General features: G+C 41.5%; 1 long non-coding RNA gene across 3 annotated transcripts; it reads right to left on the bottom strand.

Moving 5' to 3' along the window:
- Positions 1–7,455: 7,455 nt before the first annotated feature.
- LOC112433051 (uncharacterized) lies at positions 7,456–12,408 on the bottom strand. 3 transcript variants are annotated; one of them, XR_013096994.1, is made up of 5 exons: positions 12,327–12,408; positions 12,161–12,235; positions 11,934–12,009; positions 8,935–10,251; positions 7,456–8,815 (listed from the first exon to the last, which is right to left on the bottom strand). It is a non-coding gene; the product is annotated as an uncharacterized LOC112433051 (long non-coding RNA). The 3 variants fall into 3 exon arrangements; XR_013096993.1 differs by having other exon boundaries at positions 12,161–12,327; XR_013096992.1 differs by having other exon boundaries at positions 11,934–12,327.
- Positions 12,409–15,331: the final 2,923 nt, after the last annotated feature.

Raw genomic sequence — 15,331 nt, 5'->3', positions numbered from 1 at the left:
TGGTGACACAGAAAAGTCACAGTGGAGATACTTCTGTCCACCTTTGATTAGACTCATTATAAAAAAGAAAAAACGTTTGAACACAGTCATGTTTCCAGTTCACTGACTTACATTTATTCCATGGACACTCACTCTAACCTGAACCACAGCTGCGACCATATTTGTAATAACTACAACCCAAACATCAGATGTTAATCGAAATTTTTTGCTCTCTCTCCTCCTTAAATGTGTTTTTAATGTTAGTTATAATTCAGAATTGGCGACTGGAATACGTATGACACATACGAACATCAGGAAATAAAAACTCGATAAATATAACCTCAGTAAATGAAGTCAGTGTACAGCGTGGAATTATTTTATGTCATAAGAAGAAACATATTCATGTTAACACTCACCTGCCTCAGCTCCACCTTCCTCCTCCTGCTGCTCTGAACGGAGGCTCAATACTTTCACTTTCACTGCACCTCCCTAAACACAGAGGATGCTGGGACTTGTAGTTGTTTCCTTCCGGTGCGGTCTTCCTCTTTGTTTGTTTGTGTTTGTGTTCAAGTTATTTCGATCATGTAAACATCAACAGAACACATGAAGCCACACAGAGTTTGTATGTCGAGGTGGGTAGGAGGGTTTGAGGGTTTGGGGAGGGGTCAGAGGGAAGAGGTCTCTCAGTCTTGACACTCCACATTGATGGCATTGCATCTTTCAGCGTGTTTGTGGGTCGATTTGGATGCTCCAGGTGTGAGAGCAGCCACTCAGCCTCTGCTGCAGATGTGTGTCACAAGTTCATCTAGTAGTAGGCTATGGCACTTGGCCACAGGTGGCAGCAGTGGACTGGTATTAAAACCCGATTCTTTGATCCCCATGATAGAACAGAGAAAACCCGACTCATAGTGGTCAAAACATTTATAATTCTTTATTCAATCATCTTCCGGAAGAGATCAGATGGGCCCAATGGCAGTTGTAGGATCTCTAACATTAGAAGCTAAAAATGTGTCTCATATAGGTGTTATTTTGGTACTTTACACGTCACACAGTTTCAACAACTCCTTATATGGTACAAGTTTGTTTTTTCTATCTGGCTTCCTGTATTTATTAATATGCTTGTATATTTCTACACTAACTTCCTGTTTTTCAGTCTGGTTGAGCACTTAGTTTGTGAGTCAAAAGTGGCCTTGCTTTACAAACCTTTATTATTAAAGTACATAAAACAATATAATCAGAAAATAAGCACTAAGAATATATTAATTACATGACAGTTCTCCCCCTTTTCGTGTTTCCTAAGAAACACGACATAATTCCTAATTTATCCCATTAAGTTTACCTGCATGTTAAAAGGCTAAAATATAACAAAAGAGATTATGCTAAACAAAATGAAACCTTTCAATTGCCCAACCCTATCTGTCCCCTCAACGGGTTTTATGTTTTCAATGTTTCATTATTATTTTGTCATAATTACTTCTATCCACAACAAATAAATAAAGCTCTAAGACAGCACCTGTGAAATGTGAAATGTCCTAAATCTACTTCCTACACCCCCTTTTTTACCCAGAATCCCAATTTAAACCCACTTCTGACTTCCCTCAGTGCTCACTGTAAACTGCAGATACAATCAGTTATATATATATATATATATATATATATATATATATATATATATTTATAAAAAAAAACCAGCACGCCCCTGCGGGCGGTTTATCCTTCAAGCTCGGGTCCTCTACCAGAGGCCTGGGAGCTTGAGGGTCCTGCGCACATATATGGTATCTTATATATATATATATATATATATATATATATATATATATATATATATATATATAAGAAAAATCACCTTTGTGAATGGTATACCGGAGTCTCTGAGTGACGATGTCCTTTTACCTCCGGATAAGAACGATGTGATGAATACTGCGTCTGACAGCATAGAAGTTCAAAATGTGTTCACACAATACGTTCATCATAGGAACTTGAGCTGCATGTATTTAGTTCAGAATTTGTTGCTAAAGCGGTAAAAAGGATGTCGTATTCACGGATGCAGAGAAACATTGCACTGTTGGAGTTGTTGTATAAATCCCCACCCAGCGTACGGAGGAATATTATTTGTAATGCAAGCATGGATTTTATTAATGCTCTGTGTGAGATATCGCTCAATGTTTTGAAAGGTGTTATCCCGCTGACTGATCAACAGTACTGTGAGGGAAAATATTCTAAAACACTTCTTCAGTAAAGACTGACTGATCAAAATGACTGATCAACAGTACAGACAGCTAAAAAAGAAGTGCAGTGGGAGGGGTCTTAGAAGGTTTGGGTGTATACACATACAAGCCGTTGCCATCCTGCTTAGTAGATGTTGGCTTGGTTATGTTGGATATCACATCAGACACTATGCCTGATGCTGCTGTTTTTAGGTGGGGTTTGACTGTGCTGACTCCTTTTTTAAACAATGGTACAGCAATTCTAAACAGGCTGCTGAACAAACCTCCCAGACCTGCGCCACATTGCGTGCTGGTCCCAATATAACCATTCAATTCGCCACCAGCCTGAAAAACGGTATGTGTTGATTTTGGTCGTCTATCAAATCAATTTCTATGTCATCGATTAAGGATTTCGAGACCGGTGTGCAGTGTGGGCTGTCAAATTGAAGAATGGCTCCCCGACGGTCATCGTCTGTTATATTTCTTGCTCTTAATAGCTGCGCATGGGCGTCACCCACAAGCTGGTAATCAACAATATCTGCATAAATAAAAATGTTCTATTTTCCGCCGTATACGTCTGCAGGATGTGATGCGTATGTGTTTTTATAATGAAGTACAAACGGGTCTTCTGATTTGAATCCTAAGATTCCTGCCAGTCTCCCTCTAAATGTGAGAACTGTGCCCCTAGGGCCCATAACACTAACATAGTTACTAACTTCACTGTATTGTGTTTTAATGTCGGTGTTATGTTTTAATGTTTTATTATCTGCGCCACAGATGCATAATGCCCCACAGACAGCTCAATCACGGTTATGGACAATGCTCCATTTGTGACTGGATCATAAATTTCCACTCGCGAATCTGATTGTGGAAAAGACAACCATAGTCTTGGGTATTGAAATTCTATAACACCGACCTCATACGGTTCATTTAAAACAATAGGTGTTATAACCTCAGGATAAAAATGCTCGGAAACTCAAGTGCCAAGTGCCTCTTTTTTTCTGCCAAGTATTTTCTCTATTTTAAACCTTTTGTTTTTGTCAATAGTCACCTGCTGTGTATTCATAAATTACACCTTTCACTGCAGCTCCTGTGAGATCCTCCAGTTTGTATACGGGAGGGTCTCTTCCTAAACGCTCCTTTATGGTAAAGTACTCGTCTGTGTAGGTCTGATGGTAACCCTTTCAGAATATGCCTCGTAGTTTAGATATTCTCTCTGTATCGCCCACATTAAATTTAAAAGTCACCGGTTTTTGGGGTTTCATTTTGTACAGGGTGTTAAAGACTGCTTTCTCATTATCTTTGCACACCTCGGTGGGGTCATTTTGATAGAGCTGTGATAAGACAGGTTATAGGACTGTACAAGATCTTGGATCACATTAACATATCTTGGCGAGTTAACTGATGTTAAGTATTTCCACATTTTCCCCTTTAAGGTGCGGTTAAAACGCTCTACCACACATGATTTCATTTCACTAAAGGTTGAAAAATGTGTGATGTTATGCTGCTCCATTAGTTTTTTAAATGTTTATTATAAAATTCCTTCCCTAAATCTGTTTGGAGTTTTTCAGGCACACGGCCCTCTCTCAGAATATCACCAAAAGCCTCAGCAACAGCCTGTCCTGTCTTGGTTTCAAGGCACCTAACCCATGCATACTTAGAAAACACATCTATGCATGTCAATAAGTACCTAACATTATCATCATCCGCAGAATATTCACGCATGTCAACCAAATCAGCTTGAAACTGTTTGTCAATCCCGTTAACCAAAACTCTATTTCTGTATCCTTGCATTTCTGTATCCTTGCATTTCTGTGTCCTCTATCCTTGCAGGTTTATGAAGAGTATATGTGTCATCTCCTTTTAAAAACGCTCCACGTCAGGTAATGACGGCTTTAAGCCTGTTGCCTCACTGACAGCGATACGGAGCTTCTTTACACTTCCTAAACCCCCTGGGTGTGCAGGGTTGTGATATATTTTTCTCAGCGTGTTTTCCATAATCACTCTGACCAAACACAAACACAAATGACCAGAAAAAAGTGTTAGCATACGTTTTTATTTCATTTTCTGTGTAGTGCACAGTAAGGTTTTTATAACAGATGTGCATTAAATCTTGTGTCTCCCAGACCAGTAGTTTCCAATCATGTGGAGCAGCGCTGATTTAACTCCGCGGGTGTGATGATTGGTATTTAGCAGGTATCCGACATTCTCATCAGTGGTGCAAACAATGTGCGGCACTGATCTCAGTTCACACAGAAGACGCTCTGCAGTGCTGATGATTTGTGCTTCAGCCTCACTGACACTGTATGAGCAAACAAACAGACGGATGGCCGGGATGAATCGGGGCGTCCGGAGCTTTTCCATCACCTCATCATAGTAGATCTCGAAGAAAAACACAGGCAGCTCAAACAGGCAACTGTGTTGTAACTGGCTGGGGTGACCGGATTGGCATCCATAACATATCTCCTGCACATACTCATTCAGTGCCGTCGACAGCAGGTGGAAGGTTGCGAGTTTAATGTTGAGTTCCGTTTCCTCAGACGGGTGTGATCCTGCAGAGTCCTGTGAGCATCCTGGAGAGGGGGGCGGAGTCGGTGGGGTCTGGTGTTAGAGTGAATTGTTAAATGTTTGTCATTTTTATGTTTACCATTTGTACATTGTTTTAACTCTGATGAAAGAAATTCCACTGTCCTTCCCCCCAGATTCTCGAGGATCAAGGTGGGGGGCTGTAGTCTTTTATCACAGACACATCCTTGTGCTTCTTTTGATGTAACCTTCCTGCGTTTATGACCCTTTGGTCAGCAGGAGGTCTGACACACACACACACACACACACACACACACACACACACACACACACACACACACACACACACACACACACACCCACCCTTCCTTGTCTGGGTGTGGCTTTGTTCTGACGTGTTTTGTGTGAACGGTCTCTCAATAAAGGCAGCAGGAGGAGGAGGATCTAGAGGTCATTTTCATGGTGGCCTCCCTTGTTTTCTTCATGATGAATAAGTCTCTAGAATTCGCGGGGCTTGTGGAAACACAGATCCAACATCTGGATTAGCAGTGCTGGAGGGGGAGACTCTGAGCGGTCCACAACATGGCAGATGTTGTCTGTAAAAGAAATCCACACATTGCATTTTTAAAAAAATATCGGGTATAATGCCAACGTCTCTCACACAGAGACAACCTACCATTTGGTTTTTTTTGGTTTTTTCTGTCCTCAGGGTTTTTGGCCTCAACATGGCAGAAGGTAAACCAATCTTCGGGCCATGTGCGAGCCGATCATATATACAAGACGCGTCCTAATATTCTCATAAGAAGAGTTGTTTGTATGTGCTAAAAAAAACAAGCCTCAGAATGAAAACAAAATGAGGCTAATTAGTTCTTTGCCTTATATAGTGTACAAAGGTTGCAGCCTTGTTCTATCATGGAAATGTTAGTAGACTCCTATGACTCACAGAACATTTGAGCCGACCTGGTTTTCCATTTTAGGATGAAACCTCTTCTCACCCACACTCTGCTATTCATCTCTGTTTTTATGTTGCGGCTTTTGAGCCGGGTCGTAACACTGAAGATCACAAAGATCAACATTAAGACCAGTCTGTGCATTCAAAGCAGTGACAGAAAAGAGTGTGGGGCATTAACCCCCACTCACTGAAATGGCATCCAAGATGCCTTCATAACTTTAAGAAAAGGAAAGAAAAAAGGCAATAAAATGTAACTCTAGGAATCACTCATTTCATCCACCTTTGCCACCATTTTCCACATTAATTAGAAGATGAAATGAATCGATTAGCTCAAAGAAATTCCACTGCAGACGAGTGTTTTGGTGGTTAACCCTTGGTAAGTCCTAAAAAAAAAAAAAAAAGTACCCCTTATGAAGACCTAGAGCCAAAAATCGACCACGCCATAAAAAGTGCTATAAAAAGATTATACATTAATATTTTTCCACTTTAAATTAGCCAATATTTTAGACCTACTTCTCCTTGAAATATTCATATAAAGTTTTAATTATATTTCGCGATTTTAACCTTTTATATCCCGGTTTTGTCACATGAGCACACTGCCTTTTTTGGCAAAAAAAATGAAAAAATTAAATATTTTCCATAAAATACATTTGAAAGTTATATTTTATTGTACTTTTAATTTGGCCTTTGGATGGTCTAAAAATTACTACTGACCTTCATTTTGATCGGCCGTTAGTTTTTTTTGCAGGAGAACGTTTTTCACTCTTGCCCCAATAAATGCATATTACCTTGTTGCCATCTAAAATCAAATAAAAAGCATTATGTAAATAAAAATACAAGATCAGTTTGAACCAAATAAACATTTATTTTTCAACAATGAACAAGAACATGTATATGGTAAATGTAATTATGTATAGTGTTGTTGGGAATGGGGAAATGTATGAGAGAGAAAGAGAGTGTGAGAAAGTGAGAAAGCAGTGAGAGGGTGGGGGGCGTGTGTGTGGCTGGGGGGTAAATGTCTTGCTCAGGTAGAGCAGTGGCTGCAGACAAATTTGCTGTGGGCTCGGCAGCTGAATTTTCCACATTTGCTGCATGTGTTTCCCACTCGCCTCCTTTTCCCAACACAGAGCTCACAGAGCTTCCTGCCCTTGGGATTTGTCACTCCAGAGGGGCCTGCAGCAGCACCATCCTGCGCAGGGACGTGCAGAGAGGTTTAAAGGGGCGGGTGCTCAAAGTTAAAAAGGGGCACATTGAACCAGGCTGAATAACAACAACACACATTCATCAAGAATCTAATATGGGAAGGGCAGGGCTGTGTTGATCTGAGACTGTAGACATTAAAAAGTCCATAGGAGAGATGGTAGCTGATTAAACAAGTGTCATGAGATAATAACAAAATGCAAAGATTGGTGACAGCGCTTGGAACCATAAGGACACAAAAAACTGTGAGAAATAAATTAGGCTCTGCCTGTGAATCACTCTTTGCTTCTCTTCTTCCTTCCTTCCCATCATTTCATATATCACTCTCCACTTGCTGTCTATCTGAGAACAAGGCACAACTTGCTATTGCAATAAACTATAATCTAATTATCCACACCTAACAACTCTTGCACTTAATCTATAATAAAATGATGACAGAAAAATGTTATAGCACTGCCTTTAGTAGCCTCATACAGCTCCTACTGTTTCCTCCTCATGTCCTTACCAGCCATGTCTGCACAATGTTATATCATGAGTAATATTTTTTTTAATCCAGCTAAATAAAACACACATATGCACACACAGTGACATTTTAGACCTTCTTCAGAATACTGTATATACTATGGGCATCATGGTGCTGATCCAGAATCCTTACATTATTATTCATTACTAGAGCTACAATAATAAAGCAATGAGGAGGGGGAAGTAATAAATATGAAATAATGTATTTATGATGATTCCATTTGTTTCACTATCCACTCTGTGCAGGGCAAAGCTTATTACATGTTTAAACTGTAGAGATACAATCATTTTACTGCTGTAAAATCCAACTTTTGTCTTATTTAAAATATAAATCTAATATAATCTGCTTCTTAATGTATGTTTTTTAAAATACAGCTTGTGTTTTTTAATATATTATAATTATAATAATTATTATGTGGACATGCATATTAGATCGTTTTTTAGTGAAATATAATCCCTCCAGAAAGGCAGGAAATGCCCAGAAACTTACTTTAAAACTAAATATGTTCTAAATACTTTAAAACTAAATATGTTCTAAATACTTTAAAACTAAATATGTTCCCTAAAACGGTGACAGAGCTACAGACCCATGACAGCCTTACACAGGTAGCCAGCAGCTATGACCAGCACTACTTGTGCAGTTAATAAAAGGACAGGTAATGTTTGTCGCGCTGTTGCACACACAGCACGCTCGTTTGTTTCAGTTCGTCAGTTGCAACAAGACATCTTACCAACGTGTACGTAATAAGCTAATACTCCTGGGTGCTACACACTACAGTGTACGCTGTACACCTACTTACTGGTTTTGTCGCATCAGTCTGTGTCTCTGAGTTAACTTGTGTTTCTCCTACAGCTCCGGACCGCAAAAAATGCGCGTGCTCTTTGTGAGCTCGTTCCCGGCTCGTAACCAGCGCGTTCTGCCGTCGAGGGCGATCATTGGTTAATAGTGATCATGTGACTGATGCAAGCCAGATCCTTTTATTTAGCAAAACTGTGATTAATAGTTAAATATTATTGTTGAGGGGCACAGAAAGGACTCCGCACGCACACACACATAAAAAAATAAATAAAAATTTTTTAAAAGTTGCCTCAACAAAAGGGCACTTTGGGCACTCATCAGGAAAGGGGCGGGTGCTCAAGCCCCTCTAGCCCCCCCCTCTGCACGTCCCTGATCCTGCGCATCTCTTACTAACTCAGCAGTGGCTGATGAGCGGGGAAGACGCTGTCTTTGTGACAAATGGGGCGTGATCAGGCCTTCTCCCACCTCTTCAATGAACATCCTCCTCCTGTGTGGCTTCTGCTGATGCCAGGCCTGATCCACGGAGGTCCACAGCATGAAGGCGTTGTAGAGGGAGACGTCTATGATGTGATGAAAAAGGGCCATTGGCCATCGATTGGTCCGTCTCCTGCAGGAGTAGGTGCCGACAACCTAACAAAAAATAAACATAACAAAAAAAAAACCAACATAAAACCTCTGTATATTTTACACAAGAATATATGAAGAAAAATGAATAAAGGTGTGCGTAACTGATGCGTAATGACACCCACCTTATCAAGGTTGTCGACACCTCCTTTGCATCGATTGTAGTCTGTGATGATCGCTGGCTTTTTTCTCTCGTCATCGCTGACCTCCGGCCTGCGATGTTTCGTGCTCAATAAAAGCACATTCCTGCCCCGTCGGGGAATGTACGACACTAGGGTCTGTTTCGCTGAAAAGGCAAAGATCGAGGAGTAGACGGCTCTCCCTCTCATCTGGCGCAAAACGGGTGGGATTCCTTTTTTGTTCTGGCGGATTGTGCCGACCAGAGCCATTTTATTTTTGAGGAGTTCCTCTGCCAGTTCAGATGAGGTGAAAAAAAATTGTCGACTGTGACGACATGCCCATGGAGCCCGTCAGTCATCTGCTGGACGACCCTCATCCCCTGGTTTACCTCGGCCGGTTCGCCCGCTGCTCTCCCGGTGTAAACCTGCAGCCGCTAGGCGTATGATGTCTTGACATCGCATGCTGCCCAGACCTTTATGCCGCATTTCGCAGGCTTTTTGGGGATATACTGGTGGAAACTGCACCTTCCCTTGAACGGTACCAGCTGCTCATCCACCGTAAGGTCCCGGTCTGGACTAAACAACATCCCCAGGCAGTGTGCCCACATGTCCCATATCTGCCGAATGGGAGCCAATTTGTCCGCACGTCGTGCAGGTCGGGTGAGTTTGTCATCAAATCGGAGCGCTCTGGTTATGTGACAAAATCTTTTCTCAGCCACTGAGGCACGGAAAATCTTCCTTCCCGTTTTCTCACTCCAAAGGCTGGCGATGGCCTCGTGCTTTGACCGGTATACACCGGACAAAATTAGCAGCCCCACATAAGCGAGCATTTCGTTGCTATCTAAATCTCTCCAGAATGAGATGTAGCGTCTGCCCTGAAGGTTTGTCATTGCAACTATATGCTGTATAATCCCATCAGTTATGTACAACCTGAAGCTGGAGAGTGGGTCCGTAATTCGGGCTACGGCGTAGTGGGTCGGTCCCGGAATAAGCCCCGTGGGTGCTGCGACGTAGCGCAGCGTCTCGGCGTTTGTTGCGGACCATTTCTTCCCATCTTTGGAGGTCCACGCCGCTGCTTCCTCCGGCGTCCTCCCCTCGTTCTCATCTTCAGAAGAAAAATCAGAGGACGACTCCTGGTGATCAGTGTCGAGAGACGAATCATCCGTGTCACCCCCGGAATCAGAGTCACTCTCGGCAGATGAAGAGGAGAGATCCTCGCTGTCAGAGCGCATCAGGATGTCCACTACTTCCTCGGTACCGTGCCATCGTGAAAATGCCTACTCCCGCGCTACGGCTTATTCTTATAACCTCTCCTGCCTGCACCTGCATAAACAAGCTGAGGTTGGCGACAAAATAAAGTCTAATTTGTTTTTTATTCTTGTTTTCATGTTAGATTTGTTTGCATTGCAGGGTGTACTTCAAAGAGGGAAGGCTTTTATCTAAACTTAGAATGAGACAGACACAAATTTTTTTTCTTTTAGGCAGAGAGACCTTTATTTTATTTATTTTTAAATATAAAGGTCAAAATGCACCCTCTAACAGCCCTAAGGGCAGAAAATGATCCCGAACGAGCAGCGGGCCAAGCTGCTGCTGCACTCGGGGAATGAGTCTGCCTTTCCCGGGTGTATGTCTCGAGCAGCCCGCTGGAAAATGTCTATGTTCCAGCAGGCGTCACATGCGGAACAAGGGCGCCACCCGGTGGCCAAATAAAAAAAATTACAATTCTAAGGCCCCTTGTCCAACACGGAACCGAAACAGAAGCCATCACCCATACGTTAATGGTAATAATTCTGCAGTGAAAAATAGCGTTTATAATGGGTTTCAATGGGGCGATTTATGGCTCTAGGACCTCATGTGGATGGCGGTTTGTAGCTTAGCCACTTTAAGCTAATCTAATAAACGGAGACTGCAATTCTAAAGAAAAAAGAAAAAAAAAGGGTCGGAAGGTTTGGCTATATTCTATTCAACACAGTGAAAATGGACTAATATTAAAAAACGCTGGGGATGAAAAATGGCTGTAGGTCCTACTGAGGGTTAAACTGCAAAGCAAGCCACGCACATGGTGCAGGCCACTTCTGTGGGCTCTATCAGGGATTTATGTGACTAGTCGACTAATTGTCACTAGTCTGTATCAGACTTACCAGTCGTTCAATCTAATTGTTAACATTTTAATTGATGCCCAATGCTGGTACATTGTGTTCTAAATGTTAGGCAGCGATCCACCACCAGATGGTGCACTGTTGTTGAGAAACACCATAAATCTATTAATCTACCCTGATCTTCTTGTTAACACTGAGATCGCAGATACACGCAGAGGAAATTAGTTTCCTGAGAGGTGGAAAACCTCTCCTTTAGGAGAGCAGTTAAGTCAATGGGGGAGGGGCTCAGAGTAGAGTCACTCCTCCTTCACATCAAAAGGTGACAGCCACCTTGGCCAGGAGGCTGTTCCAGCTGGGCACGTCCTACCAGTAGGAGGCCCCAGCATCCTTGGTCATGCTAGCCAGTTTACATCTATCAGCTGTGGTCAGGAGTAGTCCTTCCTGCTGCCCCCACAACCTGACTAGAAAACGGCTGTATAATGTATTACCTGAATCATTCTCGCCACACTTAGACGTACTTTTAGATTCTCAAATGATTGTCATATTTTAATAGAACATCTTTTGTAGTAATGCATTTTCATTTGTATTTAACAGAATGTGATAAATGGTTTAAGATACCTCTGCGTCTAGTTTGACAGTTTCTATTAATCAGTTCTGAAAATCAACTCAATATCTGAATGTTCCTTAGTTTTACATTAGTTGGTTAGTCTAATTATTTCCCCCTCGATTAGTCGACTAGTAAATAAGACGCCAGGAACATCCCTACTCTTCAGACAAAATGTGAGTATGAATTACACACCAAGGTATTAAAATGGATATGGAGCTTTGGTTTACCATAAACAGCTGATGTAAGGACATCATTAATGTACTCTGTCCAATGAACACTGGAAACAAGACTGCACTGACCTTGCTGGCAAACCTCAATGAGTTCAGAGTTTCCCCAAAGCTGTCGGGCTCCGGAGCAATGTTAACAAACATCAAGCTGCAAATAAAGACATCCAAAATTAGTGCCAAAGAATAAACAGTCACAATCTGAAGTGATGAGATCAAACGCTGTTAAATATTTTTTGGGGATAAATTCCTTCAGTTTTATGTGTCGTCATTATAAAGATTTGTGATGTCAACAAACTCACGTTTTGCCGTTTCCCCCCCAAACATCCCTGAAGGAGGTACGTGAGCTTCGAGTTCCTGTAAGCTACGTAAGTCTCCTGGAACACAAAGGCCAAAAAAATCATTAATACTGTAAATGTAAAGAAAGCAGGTGTGACATCTAAGACTACAGAAACTGCAGCTGCAGACCTTTTTGGCCAGAGCGGCGATAACGACGCCCAGGTTGGACAGTGAGCTGTTGATGGCGGTCATCTCTTTGAAACGGTCACCCTGAGACTGGCTCTTCACCATTTGCTCACTGCCAGCCAAGTCCACCAGGCACAGAGTGGCTACACACACAGAGAAAACCAACTCTTATAGGAAGCAGTGATCCGTTTTTCCTTCCATTAAAGGTAGTTTTAATACTTTACAAAACACTTCTTTTAGCGCTCAGGGGCTCAAACATTAACGTTGCGTCATCAGAGCAGATTTTGCACTGGTTACAGTAACAATAACTAACCAGACTAAATATTATAGATCCAAAAAGAAGAAACCACATTCCTGATGCTGGTACTTCCAGTGTGATTATACTCATGTTACGACCCGGCTCAAAAGCCGCAACATAAAAACAGAGATGAATAGCAGAGTGTGGGTGAGAAGAGGTTTCATCCTAAAATGGAAAACCAGGTTGGCTAAAATGGCTGGTGCCACCAAGGCAAAGACTAGTGCACTGCCGGGAAGCTTGCCTCAGGTATGCTTTTATCCACACCTGACTAGGTGTGGCCAATTAGCACCAGCTGAAAACACTGAGACCATTAGAAGCTGCAGAGGGACGTAACATTCAGTATTGATATTTGTAAATGTAAACTATGAGGATTTATTTATTTTTAATTCTTTTCTTTTTTTTTCTTTTTTTCTTTTTCCAAATAAATGTCCCGATTGAGTAATGAAACTAACCCAAAGGAGAATTCTAACAATATTAGACAGGCCATTCAATATGCTTTATCGTGGACAACTCGTGGCTAAAAACCCACACACACACACACACACACACAAACCTCTAATCAAACATGAAAACGGATAATCCAGCTGAAGCTTCAGACAGCCGTCAGACAGTGAAACACTGCCATCTGCTGGACTCGAATAACAAAGACGCTGCTTTGACGGGTGAGGGAGTTTCAACAAGTCTGCAACGACTCAAGCATCAAACTACAGAACTATTCTAGCGGACATGGTGCTCTAATGACTGCTTCATTAACGCAGCTCAGAAAGGATCAAACATATCAATAAATCATAAAACACAAAACGTCTCTTATTGCCCAGGGCTCAGGAAGTGAGTGTGTTCCTTATAGCCTATTAAACCTTAGCAGGTTATTTTGATGTGTTACAGATGAAACAGCTATCCAGTAACATTCAGCTACAAAAACGCTTTTTTATAATTACTTTTTTACAGCTTCGCACTTTTACACAAGTTTTATCATCAGTGTCACAATGGCTGCTGCTAAAATTGAGTACAAGATATTTGTTGGCCTGATTAAAAGGTCTTGATGCGTGCTCAATCATCAGGGAAGTAAATCTCCAAAAGTTGATTCTGTTCTTCTGGACGTAGCGTTTTCAGTCAGAGAAACCAGCCGACTGAAGGAACAATGGGCTGGGAGGTCAGTTCCTTAATCATGATTATGCAAATTCTCATGACCATTGATCAACAACCACTGATCAATGGTCCTGAGTACCATTCACAGAGAGTTGGAGAACGGCTGCAATCACAGCATTGTAAGATGGTGACAGATGTACCCTTAGGCCCCCTCCTTGATTCAGAGAGGGTCTTTCCCTTTTCACGTAAATGGCCTCCTTGACTCCGCCCTCAAACCAGCGTTCATTGCAGTTATTGTTGACAATCACATTGTGTCGTGTAACCATCCAGCTCACATATTCAATGTAAATGATTTGTTGAACTGAAGACATGATGAATGTTCCTGCATTAAAACACATCCAGCCTAGTGTTCTCACTCTCCCTAAATGGATCTGTTACATTAGTGATATATGGGAGTTGTGTTTCAGTCTTTTCCACATGAGGACATTTACATTTAGTTTTTGCTTTACTGATGAGTGGCTGGTTAACCTGCAGTGGTTGAAGTATGTGTCGGTCGTCTGGAAGAGTAGGTGTAGAAGACGTCTTTAATGAATGTAATGCTCTGAAGGTGTCAGTGATTACTGTGAATTCATTATAAAAGTGGATTTCAGTGAATAAAGTGAATAAAGACAGGCCCTCATGGTGACGCTCAGGTGTCCATAAAGTGTAACAGGAGAGCTTTGTCATACTTTCAGAGATTTTACATGAGCCAGTCTTTCAAAAATTACATAAATAAATAATTCATTCATTCATCCACAGGAAACACAATGCTCATATCTGAAAGTAAACTCTGATATATATCCCCGACTAGAGTTACTACTAAATAAAGGATCGCCCCAAAATGACTAAATATATAAAGACACTCTCCAGAAGAAGTTAAAGGGATTTTATTTATTGTACAAGCAATATCTTCATAAGAATTACAAATTCTGCAGACATATTACCTTCTTACTGAACCTGAACAACTCACACACAGACGTGTCTGCTGCTTATCTTTGTTCAAACATGATGTTTTATCTTCTCTTCAAAACACATTACTCATCTTTCTGGCATCGTGTTACATGAAAACACCTGCATTCTACCTGTGTCATTGTACCACAAAGACAATGATTGCAACACTGTGCTTGCAAAATAGAAGAAATAAGACGACCAGCAAATACATAAAAGATGGTAAAAGTGATTCCATCTTTGTGTCTCCTCCCATTGTTTCCCCAGTCTGTCTAGTTCCCATATTCCCAGGACACCGCTGGACAACAAGTGGGTATTCCAAGACTGAGAGACAGCCAGAGTTGGCAAAAGATCAGACATTCTCCACTTAAGTAGAAGTAAAAATACTATTGTTCCAGTGAAAGTTAAAGTACTGATTCAACTTCATTACTCAGCTAAAGCAAAAAAGTACAGGCTCGAAGCGCTTACAGAGAAAAGCATACAACAGAATACAACAGAATGCTGATGGCGGCAGTAACACACACTTGGAGGAGAGGCTCCAGCCGTCCATTCCAGCCCTATCCCTAACATTAACTCTAACCATAACTTTAACCTTAACCCTATCAGGTCTTGTTTTACAAAGCGATTCATGATT

Source organism: Maylandia zebra, linkage group LG3 (genome assembly GCF_041146795.1).
Source record: "Maylandia zebra isolate NMK-2024a linkage group LG3, Mzebra_GT3a, whole genome shotgun sequence".
Classification (NCBI taxonomy): domain Eukaryota; kingdom Metazoa; phylum Chordata; class Actinopteri; order Cichliformes; family Cichlidae; genus Maylandia; species Maylandia zebra.
The sequence above is the reverse complement of the archived record's forward strand: the minus strand, read 5'-3'. Positions and strand labels throughout refer to the sequence as shown.